The sequence below is a fragment of the Haliaeetus albicilla genome, chromosome 8, assembly GCF_947461875.1.
Source record: "Haliaeetus albicilla chromosome 8, bHalAlb1.1, whole genome shotgun sequence".
Classification (NCBI taxonomy): domain Eukaryota; kingdom Metazoa; phylum Chordata; class Aves; order Accipitriformes; family Accipitridae; genus Haliaeetus; species Haliaeetus albicilla.
The window spans coordinates 17600285-17627245 of NC_091490.1; the positions used below are offsets into that span (position 1 = coordinate 17600285).

Below are 26961 nucleotides of genomic sequence, written 5' to 3' on the forward strand. Positions count from 1 at the left end.
AGCAAGAGAGAGAGAGAGGGACCTTTTATGATGTTCTATCCATTAAAAAGAAACCCAAACACACAGCTTATTTTTATAAATAAATGTGTTACCTGAAAAATAGTTGCACACACTCATTTGCATAGGATTTGGTATACATCTGTGCTCTTCAATAAATTATTCCAAACCTTGAGTACTTAATATAATTAATGTCAATATGCTTGGCTTATTTGTTATAAAAGAAAAGCATTTCTAATTAGCCTTTTTGATGTGTAAAACTTCAGTATTTCTCCTTAGTGTCTTCCAAATCAGGTTCCTTTTTTACACTCTTGCACAAAGAGAGAGTGTGAGGCTTATGCACCACTTCAGTTTTATTCTGAAGCTGGTTTAAATTGCATGTACATGATAACTAGGCCTTGAGCTGGTCCTCAACATGGGGTGAGGTTCACCTGCTACAAGCAATGTCAGAAGTCCACATATAGTATAAACTGGCCTTGTGACAAGTCAAACATTCCAATTTCCTATTAAATTCAACCAACAATTTGCATGTTTCCATTTATTATAGTGACACATACAACCTACTTTTCAACCGAAGCAAACCCTACTTGCCTTCACTGAACTTCTGGAGAGTCTTTGGGAAGAACAAAACCTTCACAGCAGTGACATTCAGAGGCCTATCACAACATGCCAGTGACACAAGTAAATCTCAAGCAGTAAAAGAGAGTACAACTGTGGTGAGCTGCCTAGATGTAGCAATGAAGAAGGTCAAGGTCAGCACCTTTTTGTACCAGTCAACCCTGCAGAAAGGCCAGACGAATTAAGAAGTTTTTGCCAAGCCAAAGGATTGGTCCTATCAGCAGCAACTAATAGGAGGGTGGAAAGTTGAGAGCACAGACTTCAGTCTCTTACCACTTACCCCTCTTTTTCTTGGGAGAAACTCAGCACTGAATTTACATTTAGGTAAAACCATAGTAAAAGACTGACCAGATGCCTGTTGGAGGCAATGGTAATATTTTCCCTTTACTCTGGGTCTTGGATTAAGCTCTAAATGAGAGCAGAGCTAGATCTGATCTGTGGAGGCATACCGGAAAAAGAAATTGTACTTCTCTATTAAACTGGACAAGAAAAGTGTTTATTGAGTGCTGAATAAGATGTGAGATTCCATGCCAAGCTCAGGTTGTTTTTCTTTCCCATGTAGCTCTCATTTAACACAAAGAAGCTTATTCTCCATATCATGGGGCCCTTGATCCTGAGCAATAAATATAGTATCTTCCCTAGAAGCATGAAGGCCCTGCTTTATAGCCTTGGCAAGAGAGTGTATATTGGCCTTGTTGGTTGATTAGTTAATTCAAACAAGAATAGCAAATTCCTAGAACTTTGGCCAAATTAACATCTTTTTGGCTGCTCCAATGAGCTAATATTGTTGTGGAAACCTGGAAGCAGTAGTCAAGTCTTTGATGATTTATTTAGTAGGAATCATCTAGTAGCTAATTGTCTGCAATTTTTAACCTCATTCATGTGCACTGCTGATTCTTCTTCCAGCATCTGCAGTTTTCTCCTTAAGCTTTCTTACATCTCTGTACATAACATTTCCAGACGGCAGTTCAACTTTATCACAAATATTTGTATGAACTTGCCAAACCACATCCAAGATCTTCAGACTCAAAAGTAAAAGATACAATCATCCTCAGAGGGCACCTCACCCTTCTCCACCCAGACACATGAAAAAAACCCAGCTTTAGGCTCTGACATTTTACATTTATAATGAGTCACAGCTTAGGTTTTGGTGTTTGGTTTTTTTTTTTTTTGTGTTGGAATTTTCACCTTTCCATTCCTCTCCTGGATTTTTTGCCTTGAATCCATGTCAAAAGAGAGAAAACACTGGTGAGCCATGTAAAAGAACCATCCACCTTTTCTGTCTGTACTGCAGATCTTACCATCTCTGTAGTACTGGCCCTGGTGAACCTGTCAGTCACTGCAGACATACCATAGGAAGAACGAGTGATGACTAGGCAGGGAGCTTTTGCCCAGGAGTACAGAAGACTTTTGTACCACATTGGCAGCAAGTCTTAGCATAGATCAGGGTTAACAAAAATGCTCAAGACATTTGATGGCTGTAACCTAGATCTTCCTGGGTAAGTTCAAAGAAGAATCTGATTCACTGTGTGGTTCTGTTTCCACCATGGTTTAAAGATGGTCCTGATGTCTGTTAAGTCATACAAATATAACAGTTCTAGTCAGATTTCTGGTTAATCTCATGTGATTCTTCATGAGATAGAAAGTTCTTCCTGTTCATTTTCTGCATTCAATTATTCTGGTTCATGATTCAGCAATTGTCACAATTGTCTGTTTTGGGGTGGCTTCATGCCATGAGTGGATGAAGGGCTCTTTATGCCTGGTTTCTGTCTCCTATTTGTATGTTTATGAAGAAGCCTGGGTCCTGGTCCAAGATGGAAGATACTCTATTCGGGCAATATTATCACCATCATCTACTATGATCCATGCCTGTGGGAAGATATTTTTAAAAAGAGTAAGTTCTATTTTGCTAATGTAGCCATTGTTTAAATGTAAAATATAATTAGAGTACCCACCCAGGGTGTATGTTGTTGTGTAATTTTATAATACTACGTCTAGATGAGTGTTGGCATTCTACCTACGTACTTAACCACACCCAGGAATGCTGGTATTACACAATTACACACATCCTGTTGACTAATTACATAATAATTAGTATTTTTAATATTCAGAGATGCACTCAAATCAGTTATGCAAGATTTTATGTCACTTCAAATTAAAACCAAAACATAACAAATACATGTAGTGAACCATGCTGTTCAGATAGCTTACTGAGCATGGACTTATCTTCTAGCAGACAGCACATAATACTTCATACTTCATACATTATAAACACATTTGGCAGACCCTCCCTCCCTCACTGTAACTTTGGGTTACACCTGCTTTATAAAACTGTTGAAGTAATTTTGTATTCAACACAGTTAGAATTTCTGTAGCCTGCCTACTTCTGAGTTATGATCACTTATCATGACCAGAGATAATTTTTGGCTGAAAAAGTACTGTGATGTGCCTGGTGAAGGAAGATTGTTCTTTACAATGGCAATTCGGGAAGGAATCTGGAAAATGCACTTTAAGATAGCAATTACCTACAATAATATCCCAGATACTGTTGTTTTAAGAAAGCACTACTGATGAGCCCGAGCCACTTGGATTTGGAACAGATTTTCCACAAGCTTGAGTGGAGTGTCTTCATCTGGGCTCTTGGTTCTCATGATGGAGATAAGAGGCCAGATGCAAAGTCTGGCTCACCATTTGAATTTGGGGGCTTTCAGATCACAGACTTTTTGTTGCAATCATGGCTTACAAGTACTTAAAAAAATGTTTATGTAATGTACCTTCTAAACTTGTTGTTAATCTTAATTCAGTCAAAATTCACAGAAGAAGACATAGAGGCCAAGCCCTAGGTCTTGCCTAGGGCATAGTTTTATTAGCTGCCATGTACCAAGTGGATCGTATATGATGTTTCAACGGTGTTTCTGGCCTGTCATCGTTAGTTTCCCTGGAGTCCCCAGTTGTGCACATAGACCTTTACGATGGAAAAGAGGGAAAACACGGACTGTGTTTATTCCCACCCCCAACTATGTGTTTGTTGGGCAATGGTAAAGAGCAACAAACATTTTGCACATGACTTAATTTTTTTTTTCTTCATGTATTTGATCTTTAACTTTTCAGTTATTGTGGTGGCAAATGATTTTTCAAGGCCTTGAGAACAAATCACTGCCCAGGAGTTTCTTGTTGGACTGTTTCTCTACTTATGGGGCAAGAGGTTATAGTGCAAGACCAGCTTTTTTACTGAAGAGTAACTTTTTGCTGCCCTGGTAAGTTAAAAATTGGCATTTTAATCAAAACATTTGGCCCTGCCAGGCAGCTATTTTTTAGCAAACCAACACCTCTATGAAAGCAAACTGAGGCTGTTTGGACGGAGCAGGATGTGAGACTGCTGAAGTAAACAATATTGCTCAGTTCAGGGACACATACAAGGTAGCTTCACAACTGCCCCCTCCCCAAAGCCTCAGCAACCCCTTTTCTCTACCCCAAATATCAGCAATAAAGTCAGTACAGTACTGCACTTCCCTGCATCTGAAAGATACTTAAAAAGATGCCAACTTTTTGAATTTGTAAGCAGGGCTTCTGTTACTTCTAAAGGCTGTTTTTTTACATTCACTGCTTTCTCACCTGGTGTGCTTTGCCCATGACTCTGGCAGACAAGAAATTTCTGAGGGACAGGGGAACCATCCTCACCTGTATACCCTGGTCACAACTGGCAAGCACGCAGCAACCTGATTTCACACTGAGAACCAGTGTTTCTTCTGTGAGAAGCTGCTTGAGAAACTGTTCTTCAAATGTGAAGCCCCAGTTGACACGATTGGTCAAATCCCTCTTTTCCCTTCTTTTCTAAAGAAAAACAAAGCTGTAATGAACTTATGCACTTTCCAATTTCCCCCCAACAGAAATCCTGTGGCTCATTTACATATATTATGAACAGTATTTCATTATTGAAAATAATCCAAAACAAAAAATTGCACCTGGCCGACAACGTAAGACCAACTTGCTTCCTGATGTGATTTTAAATGGCTGAGATATTAAAACACTGAAAAACGGGGTTTATAATGGAAATACTGACAGACTATTAACTATAGCGGCACTGCTCTAATAAATGGAATAGCCTGTCGTAATCTCTAGTTCATAAATATGCAAATACGAGGCAGAGGATTTGCTCCAAAGGATGTCTCTATAATTTTAACTGACCTTTACTGATACTAAATGAGCCTGTTGCTTCTGGTTTTGAGCATTAAATAGAAAGTACAGGGAATCCTGTTTCACTGTATTCAAGGCCCACCCCAGCTCCCATCAGCACCAATGGCAAAATCCTGACTACCTTCAACAGGAAAAAATCTGGCCCCAGAACATCTAAAATGTGAGATGCCTGGCATTAAACTGAACTCTTGACTGTATTTTAATTCTGTTCTCATCTGTGTTAATTATTATTATATTAATTCTTCTGTTTGGGAGAAATTAAGCACACATTCACCCCATGTGTCAAAGAGCTTGACCTGCCAAAAGGCACTCACTTGTTCAGTGATAAACAGATCATCAACACAATGATATAAATGTTGAATTTTAGCCAGTTTCCTGTTCTGGACCAAATGGAGGTAAATCCACTGACTTAATATTTAATAACCTAAATGTAATTTCTTTTTGTGCCTCGCATTGCACAGTGAAGAACTGGATGGCTAGCAGTTTTGCAGATTCCCAACCCCTAATTATTTTAAGCTATTCATCCTGGTATCTGTCCATTGATGCTCAGCCAAATTGCCAGCAGGGGAGAGATCTGTCCAATCCAGGAGCTAAATGAGTCACTGAGAGTCAATCTGTTTTTTTCCCTTGCTGCTGGGATTTCCTTGGGTCCTGGCCTCTCTCTGCTCCAATCACACACACAGCTCCAGGCGTGGGTCCTCTTTGGCTTCAGCTGCCTCCTGTCTCCCCATGTCTGCTCTGCTCATCACAGCTGTTGATGGGTTCTCGCCGGCTGGCCACAGAAGACCAATACTTCCATCACACCGCTTTTACAGCTCTTGCTCTGAAGGAAAATGAAGACATCTTGGCCTTGTTGAATTTGCTGCTGAAGTAATACATCAGGTATCTAAATGGAAAGCAAACCACATGAATAAAATGTGTCATCTGGGTTAGATACTAATTTATTTGCCTTAAGTTCTGGGAACAATATTTGCACTTTTTCCAGAGAACTCGGTTAAGTTCCATAGAAACTGAATACTAATATGATTTTTGCAGCATGGAAAACAAATATGAAACAGAGAAAAAAGAGACTCATCAGAAATATTAGCTGCTCAGTATTAAAATATCTGACAATGCTACGAATACAATTTATGAACAGGAACATTTAGAGCCTAACTATTCACTAAAAAGCAAATTCCTTGCTTCCTCCCTTTTAGGGTCAGGATTCAATTACACAAAAATATGCAGCAGACTTAAGGACTGCATGTAAGATTAAGATAACTGGTATTTCATGGTAAATGATTAAATTAGCTGACACAGTTTTATCCTGAACTTTGCCATTAAAACTGACATTTTTGTGCCACGCACATTGTAGGCTGCTGGTAATCTAAACTGCCTTTCTTCTTTCAAAGACTTTAAATAGCTGAAGAACTCTTGTTCTTTACTCTATTCGCAAATGTGTGGAAAATACATCTACATCATAACAAGAAGAACTAAGCACAGGACTTTTTTTTTCCTCATCTATCATACAAGTACCTTAAGAAAACAGCAAGCAAGTTCCAAATGCCCAGATTCAGCTCTGTAACATGCACTTTAATCAAGTCATTTATGTGACTCCACAGAGATGACAACATGCTGTCCTCCTCAAAGTAAGTAAAAATAGAGAAATGACAGAAGCCTCTCACTAAAAGTTTAATTATTCCTAGTATACAATTTTAAACCACTCTATGTTTACTCCTTTTCAGGCTCGCTTTTTTATGATGGCAGGGAGTTATGGGAATAATTCTGATAGAAAACAGAGTTAAGAATGGATGAATGAAATGTTGTCATAACTGGTGGTTGTAGTCACTGCCCTTCAGTTGAGCTAGCTGGGAAGGAGCAACTCAACTCCTCTGTGAAGATACTCAGCCTTCAAAGCAAAGTGCAGGCACGTGTCATCGCACACAGCAAAGGCAAGGCCAGTCTGATCAGAGCCTTGAACTATGAGAGAAGTGTATCTTCTGAGTATTGCACTGAGAGACCATCAGAGCTGGATGGGAAGAAAAGCCACAGAAGCACTACAGAAATGAAGAAACGTGGCAGGAAATGCAGACAATGCATCCCTACATGAGGCCAAGGGTGAGCATAAGGAATGGGCTCTGGCTGAACGAGGTCTCACAAGGCAATGGGATAAAATTTTTCTATTCTTCTAGTTGTTTGACTTGTCTTGTAGTCAAAACCCCAGATCTTTATGTGTTTACAAAAAAAGGACAGAGTTACATGGAAGTAGTATGTGACTCTCACCAACACTTTCTTCTCATAATTAGAATAATCTAGAATATCGCAAATTTTTAGCTAGCTGTAAAGTTCAAAAGAAGTAGCTCTAACAATACAAAAGCACAGGGACTGCAATACTGGTCCAGAACAGTGGTCCAGCATGTCCAGTCTTTCTCAGTCAGGAGCCTTACACACTTGTGAAAATGATGCAATAGGAATGACAATTATTATTATAGAATAATCTACCTGAATGGGACACTTAATTCCCTACTCACAGGCTCCCAAAGTGGAATCTTTACGAAGAAGTCATGCATGCACCATATTATACCTCTTTCTGTGCACTGGCACAAAGATAAAAAAAATCTCCAAACATTGACTATACAATTTGGAGGGGTGAAGACATGTCTCTGTAGTTCAGCTTTTAGTAACCAAGGTCTCTGCTGAAACAGGTAGTGGAAGATCAACAGACACCAGAAAAATTGTGGGTTTTATTCCAGCAGAGAATTTGGCCCTTTATTCTTAGGGCAGACTTATCAGATGCGTGTGCATAACAGGAACGCTATGGCAAAGTTTCTGGATTCCTTGTTATCCATAAACAGTTGAGCAAGACTTTGGACTCTTTTTCACATCTTCTATCAGTTCTAGTAAAGAAGAAACACAGCTTTTTACACAGTATCTTCCCCAGGAGTTAAAAATTGCAGTTATACAACACTCACACAGTCATACTACTATCATAAAAGGATGACTTTCAGTGAAAGGAAATGTCCACAAAGACAGTTTCATTGTTTGAGAACTCATGCAAATGCTGAACAATGAAACTCAATCTGATTATCAAAAAATCAGACCTGTATGACCATCTCACAAACTGTGTTATTCAATTAAAACTTCTCAGCTCTCCTACATAATTTCTTGGCTTTTATATATTGTGCAAAAGATACAGCTACTTTTACTTCTCTTTGTATGTTTTAAACTTTGAAAACCTTTCACAGCAGAGGTTATATGAATCATCTAGCTTTTCCCATTCCAAAGTGTTTCACTGATCATTCATTATTAACAGAGTAAAATGAAGATAGCTATGATAAATTTTGATCTATTTCAAAGTATTAGAAAGGATATGAAAACATCTTGTTCATAGTACTAACTTTTAGATGACATATGAGGGTACAGCCCCAGTTTTTTCACTGTCACATACAGTAAGGCTCTTAATAACCCAATCACTTATTATTACATTTTTTCCCATTCCTAGGCAGTAATAGTTTCAGCCTGTCTGCCATTTAGCAGAAATGTATTCAAACAATATAACCATGGAGAGACCAGATGTTAGTGAGAAGAAGCCTGTCGATGTCAGAGATTAGGATCCTAACTAGTGTCTAGGTTTTTTCCTAATTAATGTATGTTCTCTGAACAGTTCTACATACATATATGGCTTGATGTGAATGCTCTTGAAAGATACTAAGAAGTCTGTGGCTGCTCTTAGATCTGGGAGTGATGTTTTTCAACACATCTCAGTAACTGGTGCTCTTTTACTAAATACACTGCAATGTAACTGTGCACAAAACTTGAAAATACCATGAGAAAATAATCCTTTTCAAGTGGCTCAACACAGGAATGAAACACAACCTAAAGAGGAACCATGCTAATCCAGAAAAAAGAAGGAACTGGCTCATTTTAGTGAGTCAAGATCCTAGATACATCTTGCTGCTTTTAATTTGGCTATCCAGACAGATGGGCTAGACTGAAGTTAGCCGGGCTATTTGAGATGTACTCCACCACTGAAAGTGTTTGGAAAAAGCTGATGTACTATTTTACTCATTCACCTCTTAAAATGCTTTCAGTTCCACTACAGCCCCCCTGAGCCTGGGTTCTCCAGGGTCAGAGAGGGTCAGGCCTATGTGTAAGGGAAGCAGACAGGGACAGAAGCCGTGCAAAGCTGGTCATGGACTTAATAAGGGCTTGATTCTGTACCAATGAAATCAACGGGAGTTTGGCTCATGTTTGCAATGGGAGGTGGATCAACGCTTTATGCCAGCTGTTCCCTGCTGGGTAGGGATAATCCCTTTGAAACAAAATATTTAACTTGTTCTCACTCTGTTGTTGCAAGAGGGCTTCCCATGATAATGCTTTCATGAGAATTAAAAGGTGTGTCCCATTTTTTCTTCCAAATACCCCCCCTCACTCCTGTAGTATATATTTGCTGATCAAAAAAAAAAAAAAGAGAAACCTGCTGTTAACTGTGTAGGTTTACAAAAAATGAAAAACACCACAGCAATGAGATACAGGGTGGATCATCTGTTTGTTCTGCTAGCCATGATGGCACTTCTCCTTGCAGTTTCCTCAGTCAGAAGACGCAGCAAGGAGGCACGTTAATTCAAACAGCTACAACTGAGGTGGGATCCCATGGGCAGAAGTAAAATAGCTGAGGTCCCTGCAGGCAAATAAGAATGTAATAGAAAAAATAAACTGCCAAGAGTCATGAAGGGAGTCATGAAGAACAGAATGTGGGAACAGTATCAGAGAGACAGGAGCTAAGGGAGGACAGCATTAACAATAAAATCAGACATGTGTGTCCTGCAGTCTGGATCCCAGTACAGCATTTAGTCTCAGTTGCTGTTTCTGTGTTTTGTTTCTATGTTTTACAGAGGAAATGAGGTTCTGAAACATGGCTGAACCTGCTCAGGTTGCTCTACAGATCAACAGAACACTGTGGCTACTTCTAGCCCCTGCATGTGTTAGGCAAGTTCAAAAACAGTGTGAAAGTTGGGCCCATTTACCCAAGCTTTCAGTTTGGTTCACTCCCTCTCAGCCCTCTGGCTGATATCCATTTGGCTAACAGACTTGGAACATAAAGTCTGCAAAGTTTTATAAAGCAATTATTTAATTTAAAAAGTCTCTTCCATTGCACTCTAATGAGATTTCCATAAAAATACAGTCCTCCACGTCCTCCTGGGAACTTTAGTTTACTCTGTAAACCATGACACTTTTTGAAAAGCTCTAGAAGATGTCAAGAGAGGAAACTTCCAGAAACAAGAGTTGTTTGGTCTCAGAACCAGAGTTACATGCTCCAGAAGCAGAAAACGTATGGAATCGTTTGAGCTTGAGAGACTGTGACATTTTTATAGAATGAAAGGAGGAACTGAGAGATACAGTGACAGAGCCGGGAGCTGCATCTGTCTGGATGTTCCACGGAGCATTCTCCTTATAGATTTTTATGGCTCTCCTAGCCCTAATATTAAACGCTTGACCTTTTTGTCAAATACTATTTTAGATTATTAGGTTGGATGATTAGTTACTAAATATACCATCTATAGTAAATAGGGAATTGTGTAGTCCGATGCTTCAGTCTCAGACCTTTCAGGTATTGTTCCCTTGGCATTTAACGTTAGAACATTGAGTCCCCTTATATTAACTTAAGCCACTTGGTAAGCAAGAAGGGCACAGCATTTTCACACATGGCATAGGGATTTCTGAGGTAGCACTATTAGAAAGGGGATGTCTTCTTTCCCTTGCCTCCCCCCGCTAAACTGATAGCTTTAAGAAGAATGCTGTAAATATTGTGAAGTCAACTATAACTAGGAGCCAGCTCATGTCAAACGATACAACTTAGTCTACTGCCTACAAAGAAGTGCATTTACCTTTTAAAGTTCTGTAAACCAGCACTTTGCAAATGACTCTGCCCTGTGCCTCTCTTCCCTGTGAACTCTTCCATTCATCCTCTCCCCTCCCCAGTACAATGTCCCCATGTTGGAAGCAGAATTAATCATTTGCTTTTTCACCTCTCCCTCCCAGCACCTTTGTAGCCCCAGTTTGGAAAGCCCTGCTGTAAACTTAATGCCGTCCTCCCATAACTCCCACCTCAAATATTGGGATTTAAAGGTATGTGGTTACAGACAGCATGACTCTGAACTTGTGAATATATATAATAGTTTTGGAAGACAAAAAAGATCAAAATTCTTCCTGGAACTTAAAATGGTTTTAATAGGAATAGAACAAAATGCTAGTGCAGAAACATCTATCCACCTTAGAGGACAAGCTGCATGAAGAAGAAAAAAGAGCCTTATTACTAAATACTGTGGAGGATATTAAGAAGACCACCCCATGGAGTCCATGTAATATATTTAGAGTGTACAAATTCAGCCTGCACATAGAGAGATTTAAGATTTGGGAAACTGATTCCTCACTACCAGCAAGTGACAGAACTGCTTTATTTTTCAGCAGACTAGATCTGGTTCTGATCTCAGTCCTGAAATGTAAGACTGGTACAGCTCCAGTCATTTTAGGAGAATCATTCCTGCTTGACACCAAGGTTACAGTTGGTCTATTAGATTTAATAAAACCAGCTGTTCTAAATCCTAGCATAGATTTCCTCTTTGTTATTACAGAATGGTACTTGTTAGCCAAGCAAAACCCGAAGACTCACCCGTTTATGTGAACAGTGGATGAACAGACTAGACTGCAGGATTGGGCCTCAAATTCGCAGAGCTGTAATTATATTTTCTTTGATTATGGACTAGTGTGATGGAGGCAGCCTATGCACAAATCAGGTAACACTACTTTTCTTCCTGCAGTTTGATTTCTTGGCAATTAAAATGGGTGTGTTTGAGAACGACAAGAATTAGGAAAAACCACTTGAAAGCCCAGCCCGTCTAAAATCACAGTGTCTGAATGGTTAATGAACAGTGAATCTTAGCTATGAGCACCACCATGATCCTATAACTGTTGTACACTTTGGTCTTTAATAATAATAATAAAATACTACTGAAGCTGGAGATACTCCACTGCAGTTAAAGCATGGTTATTTAGCGAACAATTACTTCCAAAATAAACTGCTGAAAACCTGCTGTGCTCCAGCATCTGCCAAATTGAGCTCCTCCTGTCTCCCCTCTTTCCAGATGCCCTCTGTGTTGCTTACTTTACCTCTTGGCACACACCAATGCGGTGACATGTGACGAGGTGAGGCTTAGGGCAGTTCCTAGTCATTGCTTCCAGAACTGGAAAGAGGTGGGACAACTCTGCAGTACCAAACAACAGCAACCTGCAACCGTGGAGTTGCAGCAGCCGAGAATTTGCTCCCCAGGCATGGTACAGATACGTGCTGATCCCAGAAAGCCACATAACAGGAAAGCCTGGTTGCAGGCACAGCAATCCCACCTGTTAGGTGTTGCATTACAGAATTGTGTCTTGGAAGACTTGGACATTCATTCCTTGATTACAAGGTATGTCTCTACAGCACAGGGCAACACTGGGAAAGCTTTTTTGGCCTAATCACAAGAATGAGCACTTGCACGTTTATCTTAGTGCTCTGTTCCCAGCTGCTACACCCAACTCATTGAACCCACCTGCTTCTGCTACCTTTATACCTTGAAGTTTATGTCTGCCCTAGCTGGAGATCTGAACTTCTGAAATCTATAGGCAAAGTGGTGAGTGATTCAAATGCCCTTTTATATATCTATCTTGATGTAAGTATACTCAGTCTTTGGCCATGTTCGGCTCCCATGTAAGTAGGTGCTGAAATGGGCATGAAGATGGAAAAGCAGTTAATAAGAAAAGACAAAGTAAAATAGTTGTGTCACATATAAGATCTTCAATAGTTCTTTTTATTGCTGCCACTCCAACCCTTTTGTCTAAGCTATTGACACAAAGGAGATCAAAAAATATTTTTTAGAACACAGCAGGTTCACTGGCACCATTTAAGAATTTGGCTCAAGAAGTAAAATCACTGTTTATGCCATAGCTGGCTGTGGTCCATTGGTTTTGCTACATTACCAAATCTTTTTGCTAAAGAAAAAGAATTCTAATTCTATGTAATTACAGTATTGCCTTGACCCTTGAAGTCCATGGAGCAATTCCAGGACTACATGAGTGCAGAGCAGAACAAGAATGTAAAAACTGTTATGATGTTGGTGCTTAGAACAGAGAGCTATATTTGCTGAAGGCTTCTGTAATGCTCTGGATCGAAGATAAAAAAGCGGTATATGCATAAACCAGTTTCAAACACATGATGAAATTTGCCATCTTACCCACTTATGTCCTAAATCAGTAATTTTCTAGTCTGTATGACTTATCAGAGGACTTCTGGAGTAGCATTTTATTTGCATAAATTCCATTAGCTGTAACCAAGAAAAGCCACTTCTAAAACAGTGTTACATTGATGGGTTTTTCCTGAATAGGTTAAGGTGAAATAATGGAAGTTAAACACAAAGTCCGTAGCAGGAAGTCAGTGTACGCCAAGGGTCCTGGCACCTAGATGCAGCAGGCCAGACCATGACAACTCCTCCAGCTGAAAACGTCTATAGTTAGTTAGCTGTCAATCACAAAGTAGGACATAAAGTTCTTCTCAGTAGTTAGTGGACATTAGCCAGTTATCTGTAGAAAATTATGTGATTCATTCTCAGAATTGGAATTAGGAAACAACTGCATTTCACTGAATCAGTCCATGGTCCCAATTACTCCAAAGCATGCCATGCCTACTCTCCCTCTCCTATCTGAAGGATCATGTTTCTCAGCATACCCAACAACATCTACTGACTCCCACAGGTAGCCTCAATGCAAAATCTCTCTCTTGAGAGAGAGGGAACTATTCCACATCTATGATTGACTCTAAGGAGAAATCAAAATTCAGATTCCATCTCTAGAAGACCTTTTCACAGCTGTACCATTTCAGCTTTTGTTCTCATACTGCATGGTTTTCAAGCACAACTTATCAATTGTGATATATCTTACAACCTCCCATAGTCAATCAGACTTGTAGATGTTTGCCCTCTTCAATATTTCCCAAGGAGTTTAAATGGTTTTAGTTGGTATGGAACAAACACACATGGATATCTGATACAAATCATTATAGCCTTTGGCTAAAACATGTTGTAGCTGTGGGCTCATTTTCCTATGGCTAACCATTTTTTTCCATTACATCTAGCAGAAAGGATAACACAGGCTACATTTGCTGAGAAGCAGTTTTCTTATAAATCAGGCCAAAGCACAGTGGCTCGGCTTCCTCAACTAGGATCTTCAGGTCTGCACTGCAACCAGACATGTCCCAGGCACCATCTGCCCGTCTGAGCAAATGTCAGCACAGTCACTCCTCTGTAGCCAGGACGCCTTGAGAAAACAGTTAGTCATGCTGAGAAAGTCTAATCTCCTTGGTCACAAAGTTCTAATGATAATTATAACAGGTCCATAGCTCAAAAAATCGAGAACATACATGTATAAGGACAGAAAATAGACACATGGGAAGTGTAAGGTGTTATAGTTGCTGGTATTAACACAATGTGTTATATTCTGAAAAGAAAAGCATAGCAAATGTCTTTTTAAAACACAAAAGCAAGAACTTTGCCTTTACACACTGATGTTTCTAAGCTATTTATGCTCAGTCCAGCTCCTGTCAGCTTATCACAAGCTGCATGTTTTCATTGCAATCTACTGCACAGCATCACTCCAGCTCAGCTGGCATTTGTGTTATGAGAAAACAAGATGGATTTCACTAATTTGTTTCACTCCTACCCTACATCAATCCCTGTACGTAGAACACCCTTTCTCTCTAAAACATTGGTGGGATGGTAGTGGTGGGCCAACTTCAACACCTCACTCATCTGGCTCCTCCTCTGCTTAGGCACCTGTCAGCCCCCGTGTTTTTGGTGCAAAAGGCACCATTTTTTGAGGCCTGAGTGTTTCACTGGAATGATTTATGTCTTGTCCACCAAATATCACAGCAGGGAAGGGAGAAAGGTCAAATGGCCTTACTAATAGGGCTTTATTTTGAAAAGTCTTCCAGTGGTGCATCTGGGGCCTCCAGGACACCCTCCCTGTGGTTATGTTGAAATGGCTGAGGAAGGTGAGTTAACCAGATTCTGCAGTACTTATTTTACTTCTACTATTACAGCTGAGGCACATGACAGGCATATGTAGTCATTTCAGTGCGGTTTTCTCATTGCTGATGGCATAAAGGAAGCACACAAAACCTGAACAATACAATGATATGTTTTTAAATAAGAAGCAAAGATTTTTCAAGACTAGGTACCTTATAAATCGCTATTAGCAAATCTGTATACCAACCAAAGATATGTATTGATGATACACTCCAAAAAAATGGCTGGCCACTTAGGCTAAATCTTATTTGGCACAGTACAGGTTGGAGCTCCAGATGGACATAAGCCTGGGGGGAAAGACATGTCTGCCTACAGCGTAATTGTTAATACCAAAGTAAGATTTTGTATCTTCTCCATTCCACATCTTTGTCAATGGGTTCTCCCTCCCTTTTTCACAAAGAGGTCACATCACTTCACCTGTTACTTTCACTGGTTCATTAAACCAACTAAGCGATTACCCATTTGTCCCTCTGATCTATTAAGGCAGGTCTCATTGTGAGACCTCTGCAGATGATCAACTGTGCAGAATGTTCTCACTCTACAGCTCTCAGGACTAAAATTTTTAAACTATGTATAAGTTTACTCTTCCAGTTAATACGCAGATTATATGTTCTGATTAGCGATGTTAACAATTTTACAGAACAGGCGGGAAATTTCTGTCATGATATGGTTACATGACTTCATACAGACCCACATACATACACATACTTTAACACATTATTTTAACTTAATATTGCTAATTCTCCCTGTGCTTTGACACTGCATCTGAGTCAGACCAAAGTCCAGACATGATGTCTGCTTCCTGTTTGCTGTTACACATTGCTGCTGTGGCAAAATGGCTGACAGGAGAGAAGAAAGTCTTTGAAGTGTTCTGACAACCTCTGTCAAGAAGATCCCAGAAGCACAGATAAATGTTTTTTTTCTCCCAGGCCTCACAGCTTAAAGTGCCAAAGGGTTCACCGCTGTTACCCTTCTTATTCAAAACCCATATGAAACCACTAGAGGATGTTGTGAAATGGCATAGGCTACAATGTCATCAATATCCTGATGACACCAACTTCTACGTTTCCTTTTCATTGAAGCCATATGTTACAGCTTCCTTGTGTCTGGCAGAGATAAGACATGGATGAAAGCCAGTTCGCTGAGGCTTTCTCTAGATAAGATGAAGGTAGCGTATGGGTTTGGCAAGGGAAAAGTGTTTTGAGTTGACATAAATCTGCTTTCAAAGTTGAGGGAGATTCCCATTGTCAAAATGTACAAGGGATTTACCACCTCCTACCTTATCCTGGAGTCCCAGCTACAAAAGTGACCCACATCCATTTGTCTCTTGCTAGACTTTACTTACTAAGTGCTCACTGGGTTTCAGTTGACCAATCTGTTGTTGACCAGGCTCACAAGGTCGGTGCGGGCCCTATTATGTCTTTGTCACTACTTTCAGACGTTGTCTAGCCTATCCATAAAGGTATCCAGTGACAAAGACTCTACCCCTTCCCGATCTACTGCAGTATGCCACCAGATTCCTAACAGAATACCAAGTATTTCTTAATGATTAACTGACATCTTTCTTACTGCAATTGAAGCCTATTGTTACTTACTATCCCCCAGGAACACAGAAAAGGATTATTCTCCTTTTCTTTGGAGCCCTGTTTCTCACGTAGTTGAAAACCTACATTATGTTCTTTAAGACTCCTCTTGTTTAGGTTAGACAACCCCAGATCATTCAATCTTTCCTCACAGATCAATTTTTTTTTTTAGACCTCTGATTATTCTTTTTTGCTCTCTTCTCCAGCTGGACTGTATTTTTTGAAATGCAAGCCCCAAAAGAAGGTCACAATAAATCAAGTGACTTTTTAAGCTTCTATTAGATATAGGTAGGCAGCAGCACTGTTTCTGCTCCAGGCCCTTCTGGCATATTTACTGGGTGGAGGATCTTTGCTTGTTATCTCTTCTGCAATATGATAGTATGCAGCTTAGCTGCACTCAGCGCCCCCCCAACAAAATTACGCTTAGATAGCACAGGGACACACAGGTCAATGCAAACCCAATAAACTCTATGCTCATTTTCCAAATTCACAGCAACATTTTGGGTAACATCAGGTTCCTCTAAGATGTCCATCTTGTTTTGCCTGCAATTCAGAGGTCTCCTCTTAATTGTTGAGCCTCCCTCCCATCAGATCAGCTTTCTCTGACCTTAGTTAGTCCCACCATTAAGTGGAACCTTTCTGCTATAAAGCATTCTGTCCTGATTCTCTCTCGTGTTCAAAGCTGCTGACTCTTCCAAAAGCTTGAGTCTTTATCGCTCCTTTTAAAGCCTTTCTCTAGTCGTTGCAGAATTTTCCACTCTCCACATTTTTTTTTCCCCGCCACAAATGGAGAAGCAGGGGGAATTAATTTTCTCAGCCCATTTGACTAGATGATCATCGAGGTTAATAATCTACCACTGTCCCTCGGCTGGCTGGCATGGGACACGGCCCTGTCAGTTCTGCAATGCAGCCTTTCCACGAGCCCAGCTAGAAGCCATAAACTGGATATAGACCACATGTATCTACCAGCCACCACAAGATTGCCCTTAGTCATGTTGTGCTGGCGAGGGAAATGGTTTCATCCCTTTCAGAAGCAGACTTCATCATTTGCATATGTCTCTTGTCTTTTATTTCCACAGTGCTACACTGTCACTATGGGACTATTCTGGAAGCACAGAGGGAGCCTTCTCAGAAGCTTTGACTAATACAGGATAAGGCTGCTTGCTCTATTGCAGGGCAGAGAAGACTAAATTAAAAAGGACAAATTACATGTGTTCTCCATACTTTGCATGAGCTGCCAAAAGCATGCTGGCCTGAGTATATTGATGCCTGGCTTTCTTCAAGAAAAGTGAATCAGGGACATATTCTCTAATTTGGGCAAAGTAGCTCTGTAGGCAGAGCACTGCACCTCTTGGTAAGGCTCACTGCTGTGTCCAATAAAAACAGGGTGACTGAGAGAGTCAGAAACTCTTTGGCAAATAAGTAAAAGTAAGACTATATTAAATGAAGTTTGTAGAAGAACGAGGAGGATGACCAAACAAAAGCCATGCCAGTCACTTCTTAATTACTCTATCTGCTAAAGGGACAGGCAATATTTATGTAAATTACACAGTCTCCATGTAGCACAAAGAAGCTACTATTCTTCCTCCCTCTCCCTCAATGAAATTTATGATTCTGCAATTTATTAAATCCTTCTCTCACATGTGGAAATAAAAAAAATCTTTGAGACACCCCCAGAGGAGCACAAGAGGCAGCCAGCTGATGCAAACAGCATGCCAGGGTTTCATGCAGGAACTAGGAGAATTAAAAAGGAGAAGGAGATACTTTAGAAAAATTCCTGATAGTGTTGGTGTTCAGGTTAGGCTGCCCAAGGAGAGAACTAATGTGTTCTCAAATCATTACTGGGGATTTTTGGTGACCATGGTGCCATTCATGAAGCAGTTACCCAGACCTGTAGTGTGAACTGCCAAGATCTCTTGGCTTTCTGATCAGATTTAAGGGGAATGCTGCGGGGCCCTCATGTTTCGTGCTTTGGAATTACAAACTGTGCAGTGACCGTCTTAGTACTTAACATACAAATGCATTTAGTATAAACAACAGCCCTGAAGAACTGCAAGCTTTATTATCTGCACATCAGAGCCTTGTTCAGTATTTTAGGAAAGAAGCATGTAAATATGTAGACCCTGAGGTTTCCACAGAAACCTCTGGTTAAAAAAGAAATTACAACAGACTCACACTGAAGGGGAAAGGGCAGTATGGCTAAGTGCAAAGAACAGCTGGGCTATATGTAATGTTACAGTTATTTTTCTGTGCTTCCTCTAGGATGAACCAAAGACCTTGTTTTGCTGGATGCTGAATGCCCTAAAGTCCCATTACACATCTCAGGAAAGGACCTTAATGGTTTTATTGGGACGCATATCTGCACATATAACATGGCCTTTGAAGATGAAAGGATTTTTTTTTTCTCTGCTTCCATTTGTTGCCTTTGGTTGACATGTTCCTATATGGACACTCAGTCCCCAGATATCTGTTGCCTAATCAGGGACATCAATAACATCCTCAATGGGAAAACTCTGGAACATATATGAAAGTCAGAAGTGTGAGGAATAGATCTCAGATGATGTAGATGCGGTCATTGCTGTATGATCAGATAAGCAACATTGCAAGTTCATTTTTGTATGCTAAATAAAACAAAAATGTCAATATTTACACATAACCTTCAAGGCTCTTACATTTGCAGCTCTTTAGTATTCAGTGCAGACCACATTTTCTTTAGTCCGTTACCAACAGCTTGGAAATTTAGTTAGAGGATGCAACCCAAATGTTCCTCCAAATGTTGTTTCCAAATGGTCATCTTGAAAGATGCTGTTTAAAAGGATGAAACCTTTATGTGAAGATATAAGAGTCCATGCACAGAGCAATATAAACTGCAGGGAAATCATCTGAAGATTAAAACCACTAATGATAAAGATATTACTGTTAGGCATAGTTTAATTTGTTGGTAACTAAATCACCAGAGGCTTTTTACAGGCTGCTTGGAGCCTGACTATTGTGTACTGCACATTCAACCTCTAAGTGTACAGTGACACAAACAAATAAAACCGATCATAACAGTTGAAATGTAGTTAGAGACACAATTGAGAACATCTGTATTGTAAGCAGAAATAAATTAGAAATACTGAAGTGTTTTGTAGCTGTGAAACTGAGGGATAAAAAAATAACCTACAGCACCTGGATTAAGCAGTTATAAATAATGTATAAAGGAAAAATCTCATTACCCCCTGTGTAAACTCCCCCCCAATGAAATATATTTTATGAATGTTGCATCACAGTAATAAATGCAGCATTTGTTTTCCCCGTAAACTTTCCATTTCATGACTATAAGATAGTTTGGATTTGGAAATAATGGCCAGTGAATGTACTGTTTGCAGGATTAGTTTCCCTCAACAAGCAGCTTTGAACTGACCTTCAGTTTTTTGGGCTAAAGAGCAGAGACTTAGACAGGCTTAGCAGAACTCATCTTTGTGCCTACAAAGCTGTGGCAGTGTTGTACTCTACTTGCAACAGAACAACACTGTATAAACAAATCCAATAGCACCACTAGAGAGTATTTAGACTCTGAGCCTTGAATGTTATAATTGCCTGATATCATGGAAGATTTTATGAGATTATACTAGATAAAGACTACATATGAATGTGGGAAGTTTCCTCTTTGTAAAAAGCCAGGTCTTATAGCAGAATGCTGCGCACTGCAGGATACACAGTTTCTATTTACATTAAAAAGAGCAAGTGCCATAGAAGAAACTAGAATGCTTGCTTTCAAGTTTCCAGTTTTTCTTTGCAAATATTCACAGTTTTGTGTAAAGATACCAAAACAGATTCCTCGCTTGTGTTAGCTTTACACTAAGTCAGCTTTGCTGAAGTACTCAACAGATTAATTCCAGATTTAGGCAGTGTGTTAATGTCAAATTGCACGATTGGCTCTTCTGTTGAAGATACCTTGATTTCCCACATATGAAAAGGGGTCAGCTTCCTGATGATCCAGGGCAGCAATCACTGATCCCCTTGGGAGGTTCTCTGAATGATCTGTACACCTGATACGCAATCACCAAGCCACAGCATGGTGAAACAGGGCTGAGAATGGGGACGGGAGGCTACAAAGCAAGTCAGCATCTAGAGTCAAATTGGAACCTAACAGATTATAAATTAAAAGGATAAGAACTTCCCACAGGCTGAGAGAGATAAAATGTCACAAACATAAAAACATTATAAAGTTAGGTTTGGGTCTGGAGTGCTTTCCCTTTATGATTAATGATTGAGCTCAACCAGGATGGGAAAGGCAAAGCAAAGTTCCTCTTGAACTAGCTTAAAAATGCCACAGCCAAAGAAAAAAAATATAGGAACATCAATTTAAAAAATAACAAAACAACCCCTCCTGTACTAAAATGTAAAGGTCAGGAAAGATTTGGGTGTTTTTAAATGCTGTCTTGAAGAAATTTCATAAAGGTTAAGATGTCATGTAGTTTCAGAGATATGGGCACTGGAGGGGGGTCCTTGAGTGCCAGCTATTCCTCAGGCCACTCAGTGACTGTGAGCTGCAATGACAGTGGACAGCGGGAGGCTGGCGGATCAGAAGCTATCACTGTGCCACTGGGGAAAACCCGTGTCTTGCTCCCCAAAGAATGAAGAGCTGTGTGAGTATTTCCACATCTGAGATTCAGGCAGTGGATAAAATACAAAACCATGCCTTAAATAACGTACAAGGGTCTAACTTAAATTGCCCAGAGCAAACATAGTCAGTGTTCAGGCTCTTCCACTCAGTCCACTGTGCCCAGGAGGAGCAGGAGGCATGGTAGGGAAGTTACTTAGAGCCCGAGGAGTTCCTGGTGGCAGCCTCCCGTGAACAGTGCAATGGCTCCGAGCAACATGTGGATCCGTCCTGGTTCGAGATCCCTGAGGGTACATGGCCTGGCAGGGCAGAACAGGAGCTGTAACACTTCTTTTTCCAGGTCTTACAGATGAGAGCAGGAAAGCCAACACAACTGTGGAAGAGTTTGTAGTTTTACTTCGCCTGTGCTCTGGCATGCCCACTTGGCAGTTGTTCAGCTAGCTGCCTCCACCTGTGGGCTCCCATGCCCTGCTCTCATTTAGCACTGACCTGGTCCTCCTCCCTTGCCTCTCTCATTCTCTGGTTCCCCCTCTCTCCTCTGGTATTTAGTTCCCTTATACAGCATTGCTGTTTCATATGGACTAGAGCCACTGAAAAAAACAGACTTTGTGGCTGGATTCCTTTTCCCCACTCTCATCTTCGTGACTTTCAGACTTGAGTCCGTATCCCTGGAGTAATAGCTACCCTTCACTGTTTCAAATATTCCCCCCCGACACCTCCCCTTCAAGATCCTCTATGAAAGCCCATTTTACCTTACTTTCAGCTTTTGACTTGCTGGCTAGCCAAGTGATCCTGCATATTCTTTCAGAGCAACTCGGGGAGGGAAAGGCCAGTGATTTCCGTCCAGGGACTGCTACCCAAAGGTCCTACATGGGGACCGTGGATGTAGGGAAAGCAGAGGACCCACCACTGTCTCTTGGCAAATGAAATCTATTTCAACATGACATGAATTTCACTTATAGACAAAAGGTGAACTAGGAAAAGGTGAACTATTTGCTTTTAATGACCAAACAAATGCTACATGGAGACCGTGAAATAACAGAGAGAGAAGAAAATCTTAGAAAACCTATACCTGTTGTGGACAAATGCTACAAGGAGGGTGAAATTCCACAAATGCCAATTATTTCATGAACAGAAATAAAAGACTGGTGTTATCAAAATAACCCTTTTTCATTACAAATAGGTGGTACTTTTCTAACTGGAGATGTAATGAATAAAATGATTTTATGTTAGCCTTTAACCTCCCTGCTTCTCCTTTTGCTTGTTTTCCTCCTTTCCTATATCCATCTGTTGCATGCTGCAAGCTCCCTGTGACAGCTACCACGAGGCTTGATCCTCAGCCCTCTCTCTGGCAGCTTTGCACTGTTCAAGAGAAGAGCAGAAGAAAAAACAAGTCTGTTGCCCTGAGTACTCCTTGGGTTGTGAGATCTTGCTCAAAAATCTCTTGCCCCTGCAAAGGCAATATAGCAAGGATAGGACAAGACACAGATTCAGAAATGTGGATTGCCAACCCTAGGATGGGAAGAAGAGAAAAGTAGACTGACTTTGTTTTTCCAGTCCTTCCTCAGTCAGATAATATGTGTAGCGCGGTATGGCTACAGGTATGTGTAGCAGATTATACTGCAGGTCTGATCGCTTGCCTTTTTTACTCTCTGAAGAGTATCATGCAAAATTACAGTGCTGTGTAAATAGTTACTAAACTAAAAATAATAATGGCACCAAAACTTCCCACAGTGTTGCGTTTCTGTTTCCTTGGTTTACATAACTGCCTTGTTCCTCAAAAACATCCTCCAAAAGTTGCTATTTTTTTCTGCCAGTCTAATACATACAATCATTTCTCTGAAAAGCTGAAATGCTCTGCTTTAGGTAGTAAAACAAGGTGTTAGCTCAGTAAGTTTTAGAAACAGTAGCAATGCAATTAACTATAACTACTCTTTATAGAAAATAAATGGATCTTTATCATTCTTGGAGAAAACTGAAAAATTGCATAGTCAAAATGATTTCTCACTTGGAGAACAAAGCCATTTTCTTTTGTGAGATGTCCACTGTGTACATCTGGGTGGTAAAAGGCAGAAAACCCTGGCTCGTGAACAGGCAAAGCAGCTCACGGCATCACCTCCCCTTGTCCTCAGCCTCTAAGCACACACTGTGCATCCTTGGAACCTCCTGGCCACTGGCTCACATAAGTCTAGTTTTATTTATAGTTTGTCTCAATAAAGAAAAGGTATTTGAACACATTTGTCTTTTCCCCCTCTCTCTTACTCTCACAGACACAGATGTATATGCATGCATAAGTATGGATGCACATGCAAAACATTCACCCCTATCTTATTCTTGAGTTTAGTGTCAAAATGATGTTGAAACACATTATTAGGGCATATTTTTCTATCTGAAACTGGCTAGATTTTTCCCTAACAGCTGCACTCTAGATTTTAATTAAATAATACCAGTTGTGCCTTATTTAACTAAGCCAGCACATCTTCCTTATGTTCGGGTATATTAATTTAATTTTTTTTTTTTTTTTTTCTAATGAGTAGGTTTGTATTTTGATCTGTAGCTATAGCTAAGAAAACCTTCAAGTCAGTGTAACATTACATAGGCATAGGCAGGGGCATTTTTTTCGCCAGGGCAAACCTTGGCCACATTTTTAGCAGACCTAATTTAAGCCAACAAACTTGTCCCCAGAAAACAAATACAGAGGTAGTCAAACTCCTCGTGCCTTTAGCTCTCTGATTTGCTGCTTCAAACCTACAGGCAACAAGCTGAAGGCCACCTTCCTATGCATGTTCTCCTTAGACCATAAAAAGCAATCAGCCTTTGGAGTCACCACCTCTGTTGCTGATGCTGTTTAATCAAAGAAGGTTTTTAGGGAAATTGAATACCTACAGTGTTTGGGTACTGTGGTAAATAAAAATTTGTAATGGATCCCCCACCCACTCAGAAGCTCAGCATCTGCAAAACACCCTATAAAGGAGCCAAAATAAAGGTGTATTATCATCTTTGATATCTGTGAATGACACCTGGGAAAGGTCTTGTTCAATTGAAAGATAATGGGAGGCTGAGCAACTCTTTCCTTCTGGTAGATATTATAATATCTGGTACATAGCTTGTTTTTACTTCATGCCTTTTACCTGGGAGATGTAGGTCTTGATACATTTGCCTCCTAAAACCTACTGGTGAACAATGAAAAAGCCCAAAGAGAGTAGGAGCAGGCCAACAAAATTGTTGTTTTAAGGGAATAAGAACTCCCTTCAGCCTTAATCCAGTGAAGATCTTGCTCCTTAAGGGAAGAGTCACACAGAGTGGCTGCTGACACAGCAGCCTGCAGAGGTTTGGAACTTGCCCCCACAAGGTGCACCTCTTCTATATCACCTGCGTACCACATTCCATCACCAATTGCCATCAAGTCAGATGAGATCTACATTATGAGCAGGAAATAGTACCTGTAAAATAAACTTAAGGGGGAACACATCTAGAAAGCTGTGCAAGTCGGTGAGACTAGCCCAGCTGTGCGCTTGTGCGATTTATGACGAGAAAAGCAGGGTGCACTTTCTGTGAAACTTTATTACTGCCTTGTCCTTGGAGGTGGCAAATGACTTCTCTGCCATAATTATCATATACACCAGATAAGGAATAAACCGAGCACGCAGAGTGTGCTACCCAGACTCTGCGGGGTGGAAACAGACCCCTTGTTGGGCTGGGTGGAGGTGGTGGAGAACGGAAGCTATTACATACCAAAAGGTACCTGCAAAAGCAGCTGTAACTAAGTCTATAACTTTAAGACAAATAAAATGTATATATTTGCATCCACAGGGAAGAATTCTGCCATTTCTGAAAGAGCTGTGAAGACTTTCTCAGCCATTGCACAATTTGTCTCCATGATACCATGCTTCCAGTGTCATGTACAGTACATCCTATCTGTCATCAAAGTCAATTTCAACAGCTGCTTGACATGGCCCTAATCAAGACAGATACAAACCCCAGCAACAAAGGTATTGCTGTCCCCAAAGCAACATTGACACAATTGGCTGGTATGTTTATTTAAATGGCTCATATCTATCCTGTTAGCACATTCCAAATCAAAGTCCACATTGTTTATTTTAAAGTGAATTTTGGTCTCCCGCTCTCCTTTGTTTATGAATGTCTGTGTTTCTGACAGCTGACAAAGGACATGCTGAAGATTTACAGCATCCACAGCTGGTTGTGTGGTGTGGTGGGACTTTCCCCACATAATTTTGCTCTGTGTGCCTCAGCCATAGAGAAAACTCCCCGCTGAGCAGCCCCAGTGAGAGCTGAGTCCCACGGTAAGGACTGCTTGCCTTGCCCTGGTATCGTTTTTCCTTTCACTGTGGGGAATTTGGTCTATGCCAAAGCCTAGCAAAACCGACCCTGGGAGAACCTGAAGTCCTTCCTCAGGTGGAGTACATGGCAACAGGGGCAGTACTGGCTTCAGTGTGCTTCATGCCCTGCCCAAGAGTGTAGATTCTATGCCCTTTAACTCTGACACCAGGCAAAATGGTCATATGGCTTTAAGTGGGAGTAAAATTTGCTGTACCATATAGGCTCTGCTTATCTATACCAGAGTAATTCCACTGCCTTGTTACTGTTGTAACTCTGAAGGGAGTCAGCCTAGACACTCCTGCTTTTGCAAGTCCAAATCCTATTTCCTTTGGCAGGATGCTCTCTTGCACACCAACTGGAATGGAGCAAGGACAGATGGAACAGAGTCCCTGAACTGAAATACCCAGAATCTTTGGCTCCAGATCAAAAATTTATCATTTTTGGCCATCTTCGGTCAATATGCTTCACAATTTCCCAGTAGTGGCATGACATGGGGATCTATGTTGTTCAACAACTTCACATTCTTCCTTTATCATCAGAAACCTGGTGTTCAAAACCCTTGTGAGGTGGCTAAGGCAGCATCATCATTTCTTTCAACTGCATGCATGCCAAGAAGGAAAGCCACACATTTGCAATGCTTATACATCATGTCACATCATCTTTTAGTTTACGGAAATCTTCACTAAGACTATCAACGCCAGGGTGGAGATACACGTAAGTGAGCTACCTGCAGGTGAGAACTGCACAGGAAGAGTCCTGGTGTAATTCTTGACCATTCGCAAGCACCCATGGTTAAAATATGCTCGGGCATGTGTCATGTGCTTTAGTAACTTCCAGCTCTCGGTAAATAAGATTCATGTTCTTTGCCTTTACTCTGCAAAATGTTCACTTATAAATCTAATAAATGGTAGCATCGGACAAAGAGACACTTGTTGCTTGGTTAGTCATATGACCTGACAAAAGGTAAGAAAAAAATAGAAAGACCCCCACAAAAAAGCCCTAAGGAGAACAAAAGAAATATGCCAAGAGAAAATATGACACACATACTTTATACATGTTTAGTTTCTGTTGTTTTGGTTGGAAAACAGCTGCAGGTGTCCTCTAATTATATCACCATTTCCACAAATATCAACTGTCATATTTAATTTGTTATATTTACCATCCAGCCTCCTCAAACAGCACACTTCTTTCATTACGCATTTAGTGCCAGAGTTTCTAACATTCAAGCTAACTTTCAAGCTAGTCAATTAATGCATTATTTACAAGTGAAATGTTATTAAAAACAGATTCTTAATTTACTAATGATTTAGTAGACCCCAGGCAATATTCCAATTTGTTTTTATTGAAATTGGAAGAACACTTAGAACAAAGGGGAAAGTAATGTCAAGGATATTTTGGCCTATTCATCTGTGCTGTACTTTCTGTGGTATTATGTCTACCCCTACATCTTCCCTCCCTTTTTTATATTGTATTTTTAATACACATCCTAACCAGTTGCAGCATGATTGAGGGGAAAGGT

The 26961-nt window shown here is 40.4% G+C and overlaps 1 long non-coding RNA gene across 7 annotated transcripts in view; it reads right to left on the reverse strand.

Annotated features, from left to right (window-relative positions):
- The window catches only part of LOC138686406 (uncharacterized), a 173326-nt gene that overhangs the window by 32581 nt on the left and 113784 nt on the right, over nt 1-26961 (reverse strand). For 3 of the 7 annotated variants that reach the window (XR_011325753.1, XR_011325750.1, XR_011325751.1), the window contains exons 2-4: nt 4297-5698; nt 3390-3580; nt 896-2484 (exon numbers count right to left, since the gene is read on the reverse strand). This is a non-coding gene — a long non-coding RNA (uncharacterized lncRNA). The remainder of the gene's footprint in view (nt 1-895; nt 2485-3389; nt 3581-4296; nt 5699-26961) is intronic. The other 4 variants (XR_011325752.1, XR_011325754.1, XR_011325755.1 and 1 more) reach the window with 4 other exon arrangements.